Consider the following 12191-nt stretch of genomic DNA (forward strand, 5'->3'; position numbering starts at 1 on the left):
ATTGATAGATAAATGAGACAGTATAAAAAAAAAAAATGAGACAGTATAAAAGGTGACTTGCAGTGTAGCAGACCACCGTACAATTTAGTAGTTTAAACAGTTTATTATTTCTCTCAAATTTGTGGTTGACTGATGGTGTTGGCTGGGGTGCTGGTATACATAGCTGGAATGTTTAAAATGGCTCTACTCATGTAGCAGACCACTGGCTAAGAGTTCAGTTAGTCCTAATGGCCTTCATTCCTCCTTTATGAGACCCCCCCCCACCCCCCCAATTCTCCACATGGCCTTTGGATTCACTTAAGCTGAGTGGCTGGATTCTGAGAAGGAGCATTCTAAGAGACAGGAAGTAGAAGACATTCAGCCAGTTCTCTTGCATCCTTGGATTGGAAGTCTGAGAATGTCACTGTTGGCGTAAGACCGTTGAGGCCAGCCCAGAGTCAGAGGGAGGGGAAAAAAATCTCTACCTGTAGGCAAGAGGAAGGACACGCACAAACAGAGAGGGAAATTGCTGGAGGCCATGCCCTTTTGAGACTGGCTACCAGGGATGCTATTGTAGTTGGGTGTTCATGCCAAAAGTACAAATGGGATTAGCCAAATTTGTGAATAACAACATTGGGTTTACTTTGGAAGCATCTCTCTTTTTTTTTTTTTTTTTTTAAAGACTTTATTTATTTGTCAGAGAGAGTGAGCGAGAGCAAGCACAGGCAGACAGAGTGGAAGGCAGAGTCAGAGGGAGAAGCAGGCTCCCTGCAGAGCAAGGAGCCCGATGTGGGACTCGATCCCAGGACGCTGGGATCATGACCTGAGCGGAAGGCAGCTGCTTAACCAACTGAGCCACCCAGGCGTCCCGAAGCATCTCTCTTTTGAGGCTTACTTCTTAAGGTGATCTCCTGCATGACTTGCCTTAATACTGTCACTGCAGAAATAATACTGGGTGAATTAATATGCTTCAGTAACTTTTCTTACTTGCTTGAGAAATGTGTGTATCTAAAAATGAGAAATTGCATTTTAAAATAAATATTCAGATTTTTCACTTTCTTTGAGTCAGTGAGATTGATTACCGGCTGGTTGGGTGAACATTTGAAACTAGCTCTTGGTTTAAGTTGTCGGAGTTTCTGTGTATCTCTTACCTGTTCTCAATTTAAATTAGCCTTCAGTTTCTTTTCTGGATATTCTTATATAGGTATTAAGGTATGAAATTATGAATTAGTGATAATTCTTTGTGCTAATTTTTGAAATTTATTTTTGTAATAGATGTACATATTATTTGAAGTGAATTATTAGATGAAGAGAAAATTCTGCTTTGAATGATTGTCAGAAATTTTTTTATTGCTAAATTAGAAAGTGAAATTTCAAAAGAAACCACTTATTATTCTATATTATTTGTGTAGTGTTTAAATCCTGAAAGAAAGGAAGCAGATGTGAATTTTTTTCCCTTGCCAAAGGGAGATGGGACAATATGTAAGATCTTGATCATGTATAGAGAAAATTATTTTATGGTAAATGGCATTATAGTAAAAAAGAGCATGAAGAAAGAAAAAAAATCTTTGTGCTATTGAAGTATTTTAAAATTATATCTTTTTTTTTTGGAAGATTTTATTTATTTGAGAGCGCGCTCTTGAGTGATGGGGGGAGGGGCAGAGGGAGTCAGGAAAACTGGCTCCCTGCTGAGCCTGGAGTCTGACTGAGCCTGGAGCTTGACTGGGGGTGGGGGGTGGCTGGATCCCAGAATCCCAGATCATAACCTGAGCTGAAGGCAGACACTTAACTGACTGAGCCACCTAGGCACCCCAAATCCTATCTATTTTCTAGCAGTATTTTAATATAGCACAGAAAGTGCTTTGTAAGTGTGAATAACATTCATAGAGGATGAAGCAGAAAATATTTACTAATGTTTAACAAGTTGTTCACTATAAAGAAAACTGATTGTTTCACCAGCATCTGTAAATTGGAAATAGAGGAGGGGGGAAAAATATGGAAAAGTTTCACTGGATCTTACTATTTTGTATTAGTATTAGTATTCCACAAGATTCACCTTGTACTTTAGGACTCTCTAGATAATTCCCCTTACTTTCCCAAAGCCTGATTGAGACAGAGGTAGAACATTTTACAGAGAAGGCTCAGAGATAACAAGTGGATTAAATACGGAGAGTAATGTTGACTTAAGACTGTGATTTGTTTTCCAGATCACGACCATCATAGTTCTTGGATTGCCTTCATATATGGCCAGGGTGGGAATGGGAAGTAAGGGAGCAAAAGCCACAGAACCCTGAGACAATTTCTTCCTGCCTAAGATGAACCTTCTGAGTTGAAATTTCCTTCTAAGGTCTTGGTCCTTCCTGAGATTTGGCTCTCCCTTCAGGATTTACTTCCCTTCTTAGCTTGTGATCTTACCAGACCTGGCTCTGTCAATAATGGGCTAACCACCGTAGAAGTGGGAGAGTTGTGTTTTTTTTATTTTTGTTTTTTAAAATATAGTTACCATGAGTAGATAACAGCTCCTATTTATTTAGTGTTTACTATGTGCTATTCTGAATTCTTTTTTTTTTTTTTTAAGTTTCTTTCCTTTTTTAATCTCTACATTCAGTGTGGGCCTCAAACTCATGACCCCTGAGATAAGGTGATGCATGTTCTTGTGACTGAGTCAGCCTGGTGCCCCTAAATCCTTTTTTTTTTTTTTTTTTTTGCCCCTAAATCCTTTACATGTATTGGGCGCCTGGGTGGCTCAGTGGGTTAAGCTGCTGCCTTCGGCTCAGGTCATGATCTCAGGGTCCTGGGATCGAGTCCGCATCGGGCTCTCTGCTCAGCAGGGAGCCTGCTTCCTCCTCTCTCTCTCTACCTGCCTCTCTGCCTACTTGTAATCTCTCTCTGTCAAATAAATAAATAAAATCTTTAAAAAAAAATCCTTTACATGTATTATTTTATCTAATCCTTCCAATAGTAGATTCAGTACTATTGTTACTCCCATTTTCAGACAAGGATATTGATTCCAGAGAGAATAAGTAATTTGTACAAAGTCAGGAATAAGGAGTCTGACATCAAACCCATGCAGTCTGACCCAGTACCCTGACTTACATTATATTTAATCCTTGAAGAGCAGAGAAACAATGGACTATGATGGCATATTTCTTTGCAAGTCACATGGTGGCTGGAGTAGAAGAGTTACTTGTCCAGACTTACATGTAGATTTTCTAATCATTTGAATTATTGAGGAAATGGAGTAAGTCTTTATAGTTGTCAGAGTGTCATTGTATTAGTCAGCTGTTGCTAGGTAATAAAACCCACACAGTATTGTGGCATACAATGATAAACATTAATTCTCATGAATATGTGGATTTGCTGCATTTTGGATGGTATAGACTGGACTTAGTTGGGTGACTCTGGACTTGGCTGTTCACTGTTACATATGATATTCTGGAACTCAGACTAAAGGAATGGTGGCTTAATCAGGCAAAGCTGTTACAACTATACAGCAAAGGCACAAGGGAGCAAGTCCAGTTATTCACGTACCTTTCAGTCATTGGTCCTGTCACACCTGTCAGTATTCCATTAACCAAAGCAAGTCACATGGGCAAGCCCAGAGTCAAAGGACAGGAAAGTATACTCTGCCTGTAGAAGGCATGTGGGGAGGGAGTAATTTGTATAATAATGTACTACAGTAACAATTGTCTATAATATAGTCTAGTATACTTGATTTATAGAACAATGAAATGCTTACTGTGGCAGCTGTTGTGCTTTCATTCTGCTCATTGTTGTGCTGTCCTGACTAGTGTTTCTGACTTTGATTACTGAACAACACCCTTGGGTTGGATACTTTTAAAATCACTATTTAATATAGCAGGTAGCCTTGCATCATGTTATGTAAAAATTTTTAAAAAGCTGTAAAGAAACAATTAGATTCTTGACATTAATCCACAGTGATGCCCTGAAAAGTTCATCAATATTACAAGCTATTCTTCTGTCCTTGGGAAGGATAAAGTTGATGTCATTCCAATGACATTTGTAACAGAATTTGAACTATAACAGAATTTGAATCAAGGTCATACATAATGCTCTAACAACTCCCTTGGTAGTTGTAGAGCTCTTAAATCCCTTCTCTGCACCTAAATTTGAGGCTGCAAAGGTATGGTACTGATATTTTCAGATGTGTGGGACAGTCAGGCTTTCACTGAAAAGTCACAGAAACAGACATCCAGGAATTATATAGCACACGGATAATACTTTTGGAACACAGATGCACAAATCCTTGTACTCAGGAACTAACACATCAACATTAATCTATTAATGTGGTTATTTGTTAGATTATGGGTAATATTTCAAAATATTTAACGGCATTTGAAAATGTGCTAGTAAACACAATAACATTACTTAGGGTGATTTTTCTTTTCTTTGAATTCTTTTAAGTTTTCTAGATTTTCTACAGTGAGTATGTATTGTTTTTAGTCAGAAAAATTTAAATTTAGTATACTGAGTGCATATATTTATAAAATAAGTACCCCAAATGAAGATCTTCGTTTGATCATGGATTGCAGTGTAGCCAAGCTCATCTTCTTTTTCTTCTTTTTAAAAAAAAAAAAAATTTATTTATTTATTTAACACAGAGAGAGATCAGAGGTAGGCAGAGAAGCAGGCAGATAGAGAAGGGAAAGCAGGCTTCTTGCTGAGCAGAAAGCCCGATATGGGGCTTGATCCCAGGACCCCGAGATCATGACCTGAGCTGAAGGCAGAGGCTTAACCCACTGTGCCACCCAGGCGCCCCCAAGCTCATTTTCTTAACTGGAAAATGGGCAATTGTTAGTCTTACCTACTTGAATAGGTTCTCTTTTCTTACCCTTCTGAGTTTATTTTATTTTAGTTATTTATTTTTTAAAAAGATTTTATTTATTTATTTGATAGAGAGAGAGTACAAGCAGGGGGAGCAGCAGAGGGAGAGGGAGAAGCAGGCTCCCCACTGAGCAGTGAGCTGGTGCAGGACTCGATCCCAGGACCCCAGGATCATGACCCGAGCCAAAGGCAGTTGCTTAACCAACTGAGCCACCCACCTGCCCCTCAGCTCATTTAAAATTATAAATTGCCATGTATAATATGTTAATTGATAACTTATACCATTAAACTCCTATATGTATCCAAGGTTTTCATTGGAAATTTAGGACTGTATGTTCTAGATTGTGCTGGAGCACTGCATTTTCCTTTTAAATATTACTTGGCATAATCACTGGGTTGACAGCTGAAAATGAGGCCATGATAATTGGCATGTAACGTGATTTGATAAAAATGTGAACATAAACTGAGTTGCAAAACATTGTGTTATATGTGGAGGGGTGATTATGGGAGCAGGAGGTGATGAAGATACAAAATTAAATAAAACTGTCTCTTCTAGAACTTCACAATCTATTGAGAAGATAGGAATTTATAGTATTTTTTAAGTCATACCAGTAAGTGCCAGCATAGAGGCAGAAGTGCTGTAGAAGTTAACAGAAGGGAAATTAGTTTTAACTGGAGAGATCTTTGGACACTTTGTGGAAGAAGAAAGTTTCATACTGGATTTTGTAGAATAGATAGGTTTTGATAGACTTGTTTTTGAGGTGGGCACTTTCAGGAAGAGGGAGTAGTTTGGGTAGAGGTCAGAAGATCAAGAGATCGGCAGGCATGGGTTGAGTAGACAGGTACAACATGAACATAAGGGGGCATAACAGACAAGAAAGAAAAGAAAGAGTGAGGACTGGGGAGTTTGGACTGAATCCAGTTTGTATGGAAAAATAATATTCTGGTGTACTTTGTGGATATATCTATCTATGTAAGCCTTTTAGAGAAGCAATTATACAAAAAGGTGTACAAGTCTAAGTATATAGCTCATTAAAATTTCACCTAGTGATCATTTCTGTGTAAACATTATCTAATATCTGTAGGTTAGTTTTATTTGTATTTAGCCTCGTATATGGAATCATTCCAGCATACATACTTCAGTGTCTGGCTTCTTTTGTTCTACATTGTTTGTGGGATGATACATTCAGGTTGTTTTTTGGGTGTAGTTATGTTCATTCTCGTTGCTATGTAGTATTCCAATGTGTGAATATATTTAATATTTTTAGCCATTCTATTGTTTTTATTTTTTTGAGGTTTTATTTATTTATTTGACAGAGAGAGATCACAAGTAGGTAGAGAGGCAGGCAGAGAGAGAAGAAGGGAAGTAGGCTCCCTGCTGAGCAGAGAGCCAGATGCGGGGCTCGATCCCAGGACCCTGGGATCATGATCTGAGCTGAAGACAAAGGCTTTAACCCACTGAGCCACCCAGGCGCCCCTAGCCGCTCTGTTGTTGATGGACATTTGGGTTATTTCCAGTTTTTGGCTACTGTGAATTGTGCTGTTATGAATAATCACTTTCCCATTTTACACTTCCTGCAGCAGCATGTGGGAGCTTCAGTTGCTGCATGTTCTTTTAACACTCACTTGATACTGTCTGCCTTTTTCAGTTTAGCCAGACTAGTAGATGAATCGTACTGTCTTGCTGCTTTAATTTGCATTTCCTTAGTGACCATTGTAATCAAGCACCTTTTTGGGTTTATTGGCTATTTATTTATTTGAGAGTGGGATGAGGTGGAGTGGAGGGAGGAAGAGGGAAAGAGAATCCTAAGCAGACTCCACAGCCGGACGTGGGCCTCTTATTTTACAACCCTGACTGAGATCATGACCTGTATTAGCTCTTTAAATGTACTCTATTGTGAGGTGTCAATTTAAGCCTTGGTCACTTTTTTAAATTGGATTCTCTGCCTTTTTAAAATAAATTGATTTGTTCCTTATATTCTGAAAAATACAAATCTTTCATCAAGGATACGGTGTCTTTGTAGGAACAGAAATGTTTTGTTTCAGAATTTCATTTGAGAAATCAGTAAAAAATGTCACAAGGTTTTGTACTACTTATATAGTATTCACAGGATTAACAAGGTTTTTTCCCTCTATATACAAATAGTTTTAAAAGAATGATTGCAATTGATGCCATCATTTTGTAAAAGAGCTCTCTAATGCCACAAAAGTAGCAAGGATATAATCTCAGAATAAAAGAAACTCTTTGGGATAGGGAGAGTAAGCAAGCACCTTCTGCCCCACCAATCCCAAGTACCAGTGAATTTGTTATATTACATGGGGAATTAAGGTAGCAGATGGAATCAAGGTTGCTAATCAGCTCACTTTAAAATAGAGAGTTTTTCCTGGATTATTTGTGTTGGGCCCAGTGTTAATCACAAGAGACCCTCAAGGTGTAAGAGGAAGGCAGAACAGGTCAGAGTGATGCCATGTGAGAGCTCAGTCCACTGTTGGTGTCTTTGAAAATGGGAGAAGAGATATGAGCTAAGGAATGTGAGAATCCTCTAGAAGCTCGAAAGGACACGCTAGAGCCTCCAAAATAGAACGCAGTCCCACCAACAACCTTGATTTTTGTCTCAGTGAGAACAATTTCAGACTTCTGAACTACAGAACTAGAAAATAATAATTTATGTTCTTTTAAGCCACTAAATATTTGTTAATTTGTTACAGTAGCCATGGAAAACTAATAATCTTTCTCAAGAGAAAATAGTTACACCTAATTGGAGTGTGTATATTGATAAACACACACACACACACACACACACACACACACACACACACACACACAATATCAGTATCTTTATTTTTAGTGTTTGGTAACCACCAGTGCAGTCCTTTCTCTTTCTCTTAACATTTTACTCTGAATTAATCTCAGAAATACGGAAGAGTTCCAGGTAAAACACAAATGATATTTTTTCCTGAATCATTTGAGTATTTTGTCACATCACCAAATGCTTCAGTGTGTATTTTCTACAAATAGACCACATTCTACATAACAATAATACAACCTTCAAAATTCAGAAATTGACATACAGTACAATAACATATCTAACCCCAGACCCCATTTAGATTTTGCCAGTTGTTCCAGTAATGTTCTTTGTAGCAAAAGGATCTAACCCAGAGTCATGCATTGAATTTAGTTGTCATGTCTCTTTAGTCTCCTTCAGGGTAGAACAGTTCATTAGTTTTTCTTTGACTCTTGTGACTATGGCACTTTTGAGCATTATAGGCCATTTTGTAGAATGGTCCCTCAGTTTGGGTTTATCTGATTCTTCCTCATGATTGGATCCAGGTTATGTATTTTTGGCAGAAGTACCACAGAAGTGGTGCTGTAGTTTTACTCCTTGCCTCCTATTAGGTGACACGTGATTTTTTATTTGTCTTACAGTTTTGTTTACTTGATTAAGGTGGTATCTGCCAGTTTATTCTTTTAAAATATGTTATTTTTGTAATAAATATTTTATGGAAAGGTTCTTTGAAACCAGGTAACTATCCTATTCTCCATCAGACTTTCAATCTGTAATAATAGAATGGGCTTATGAATTCCTGTTTTATTTGATGGGCTATAATCCAATACTGTCATTTATTTTGATGCTTAAATTGTTCCCTCTTTGGTCAGTACTTTCTTTCTCTTTTTTTTTTAATTTTAAAGATTTTATTTATTTATTTGACACACAGAGATCCCAAGTAGGCAGAGAGGCAGGCAGAGAGAGGAGGAAGCAGGCTCCCCACTGAGCGGAGAGCCCGATGCAGGGCTCGATCCCAGGACCCTGGGATCATGACCTGAGCCGAAGGCAGAGGCTTTAACCCACTGAGCCACCCAGGCACCCCTTGAAAAGTACTTTGAAGCTGCTTCATCTTTTTTTAAACATTTAAAAAAAGTTTTTTAAAGAGTTTATTTATTTATTTGACACACAGAGATCACAAGTAGGCAGAGAGGCAGGCGGAGAGAGGGTGAAGCAGGCTCCCTGCTGAGCAGAGAGTCCAGTGCAGGACTCAATCCCAGGACCCTGAGATCATGACCCAAGTGAGCCAAAGGCAGAAGCTTAACCCACTGAACCATTCTCAGTAGAGAATGATATTTAGAAGCTAAGATCTGGGTGTTTGGTGTGCTTATTGCTGTTGGGGTGTCACTGCTCTCAGGTTCTCTCACTGGACAGAGGTAGGGAATATATGTACGTGTAAACATGCACACATGCATTATATCACTATTATAATTTTATCTATATATTTATATAAAACTGTGAGTTCACACTGATATCTCCAGTTCTAGTCTCACACCAAGGGTTCATTCAGTAATTTCCTTTCTGTAATTATAACTCCCTTTTCTGACAGTAACTTGGTTCTCATCATCCTCAACATATTTTATTAATCAGCTTCCTTGTATGTGACCAGTCTTTACTATTACTGCTGTTTCTGACATCTACCACATAGATGCCATCCTCACCTTACCCAGGCTCCAAAATCCACTATCAGGCTGCTGCCCCTGCTCTCTGTTTGAACATCTTTCTCACCTAAGGATCTGATGCCTTGCACTAGGTTGCTCTTCTCAGTCCATTTGGACCCTAACACTCTGTGCAGGACTGCCAAGGCTGCCATATTCCCATATGGATTTTTTTTTTTTTTTTATCCTGCTAGGGCTCTGACCTGCAGGATCAGATCACTGCTGATTCTACCACCCCATCTTGTGTAGACCCTGTTTTGCTTGGCCCTAGCTAAACTGAAGACACATTTTTTATCTTGAAAAGCTCAAACTCCATACCTGTTGAACAACAACTTTGTTTCCCTCTCCCCTGAGCCCCTGATAACCACCATTCTACTTTGTTTCTATGAATATGGCTACTCTAGATACCTTATAAGTGGGATCATACAGTATTTGTCTTTTTGTGAATGGCTTATTTTTCTTAGCACAATGTTCTCAAGGTTCATCCATGTTGTAATGTGTCAGAATTTCCTTCCTTTTTGAGGCTGAATAATATTCTACCATATTTAAACATCACATTTTGTTTGTCCATTAATATCTTGCCAGACACTTGGGATCCTTCTACCTTTTGGCAGTTGTGAATAATGCTATTACTACAAGTCTACAGATATCTCAAGACCCTGACAAGCTTTATTGTTTGACCTGGGATCTATAGTTTATCTGGAATTAATTAGTTAACATTTGGTGTGAGGTAGAGGACAGAATTCAGTTTTTGTTTTTTAAGTCCAGTTGATCATTTATTGAAAAGATTATTCTTGGGGCGCCTGGGTGGCTCAGTGGGTTAAGCCACTGCCTTCGGCTCGGGTCATGATCCCAGGGTCCTGGGATCGAGTCCTGCATCGGGCTCTCTGCTCGGCGGGGAGCCTGCTTCTTCCTCTCTCTCTTTCAGCCTGCCTCTCTGCCTATTTGTGATCTCTGTCTGTCAAATGAATGAATAAAATCTTTAAAAAAAAAAAAAAAAAAAAAAAGATTATTCTTTGTCACATTGCAGGGTCACTTTTGTCATGTATGAATTCAGGAATTCATACTATCTGTCTATATGTGTGTGTGGGCCTGTTTCTAGGACCCTGTTCTGTTTCATTGTTTTGTTTATTCTTGTGCTAATATCATACTTTCAAAATATATTTGCATACTAGTTCTTAATATTTGATAGTATATGCCCTTCAGCTACCCATCCCCCTCAGGATTGCATTGGCTGTTCTTGGCCCTTTGCATTTCCATATATATTAGAATCTGCTTGTTAATGTCCATGAAACATGCTGCTATGGTTTTTATTGACATTGCATTGCATTTCTATATAAGTTTGGGTAGAATTGAGATTGTAACACTACTGAGTTCTACAATCCATGAAAATGGTATATCTTTCCATTTATTTGAGTCTTTAATTTCTCTGTGTAGAGGTCTTTGTACGTTTTTTGTTAGATTAATTCCTGGTTATTTGGTGTTTTTAGATGCTGGGGTTTTATTTTAGATGCTATTTTTGAAATTTAATTTTCTTTTTTTTTTTTTTAAAGATTTTATTTATTTATTTGACAGAGAGAGATCGCAAGTAGACAGAGAGGCAGGCAGAGAGAGAGAGAGGGAAGCAGGCTCCCTGCTGAGCAGAGAGCCCGATGCGGGACTTGATCCCAGGACTCTGAGATCACGACCTGAGCTGAAGGCAGCGGCTTAACCCACTGAGCCACCCAGGTGCCCTGAAATTTAATTTTCTATTTGTTGTTCATTGTTCAGAGGTTTTCTGTCTGAGGTCCCTGGCCCCCATTCAAGATATAAATGCTTGCAAGTACTCTTTTGTGAAAGGTCTCTAATTTACATCTGAATCTGATTCCCACTGAGGGCAGTAGCAATAAAGATTAAAGACCACTCTAAGGTTCCCCTTAGTGTAGATTGGACTAGGGAGGACGGAATAGACAGAGGCAAAGTGACCATTTAAAGGCAGTATAATAGTCCGGGCAAGAATCCATGTGGGCTTGAGCTAGGGCAGTAAGTATGGAAAGAAGGAAATATATTTAAGGAATATTCTCAAAATAGAGTGAATAAGGTTTGTTTGGAGTAGAGTAGGAGAAATAAAGAAAGAGAAGAGTAAAAAAGGTATCAGGCATGATTTGTGGCAATTAGCTAGAGGGAAGGTTGTTGTAGTATAGGGAAGTGAGTATTTGGTGGGTAAAGATGTTGGAATAGTCCCTAATTTTAACAAGGAGACTAAATTTAAGATATGTTCAAGTAGATAAAAATGGGCATAATGATACACTATTAAGGAATTTGCCTTGGAATTTGGGAGGTGAAAAGCTGAGTGATAGGAATTTGTTGTATATTATTCCATACTTTTCTGTGTGAGTACCCATAATAACAGGTTAAAAGAGAAAGATTTGGGTTCCTGGATGGCTCATTTGGTTAAGTGACTGCCTTCGGTCAGTTAAGTGACTGCAGGTCATGACCCTGTGGTCCTGGGATCCAGTCCCATATCAGGCTCCCTGCTTAGCAGGGAGTTCTGCTTCTCCCTCTGACCTTCCCCCTCTCAGGCTCACTCTCTCTCTCTCTCTCTCTCTCTCTCAAATAAATAAATAAATAAATAAAATCTTAAAAAAAAAAAAAAAGAAAGATTTATCCACATAGTAGGTGGGCCAAATTGAAGTTATCTGGACCACTCCACTCCACTTCCTATGTGATAGAAAGATCAGGATTCTTCTAAACATTGTGTTTGGTGTTTGAGTAATTTCATGATCACTGTCTCATACTGGGGACATTGTTTTATCGGGATAAGCCAGATAAGGAAGCACAAAGCTACAGAGGCCTTTCATGCTAGCTGAGGTAGGCTAAGCGCTTGGATGTGCCTTGAAGTTAA

General features: G+C 38.6%; 1 protein-coding gene across 10 annotated transcripts in view; it reads left to right on the top strand.

Moving 5' to 3' along the window:
* BTRC (beta-transducin repeat containing E3 ubiquitin protein ligase) overlaps window positions 1-12191 on the top strand; it is a 180861-nt gene that overhangs the window by 3658 nt on the left and 165012 nt on the right. The window lies entirely within an intron of this gene.

This window comes from Mustela erminea, chromosome 14 (genome assembly GCF_009829155.1).
Source record: "Mustela erminea isolate mMusErm1 chromosome 14, mMusErm1.Pri, whole genome shotgun sequence".
Lineage (NCBI taxonomy): Eukaryota > Metazoa > Chordata > Mammalia > Carnivora > Mustelidae > Mustela > Mustela erminea.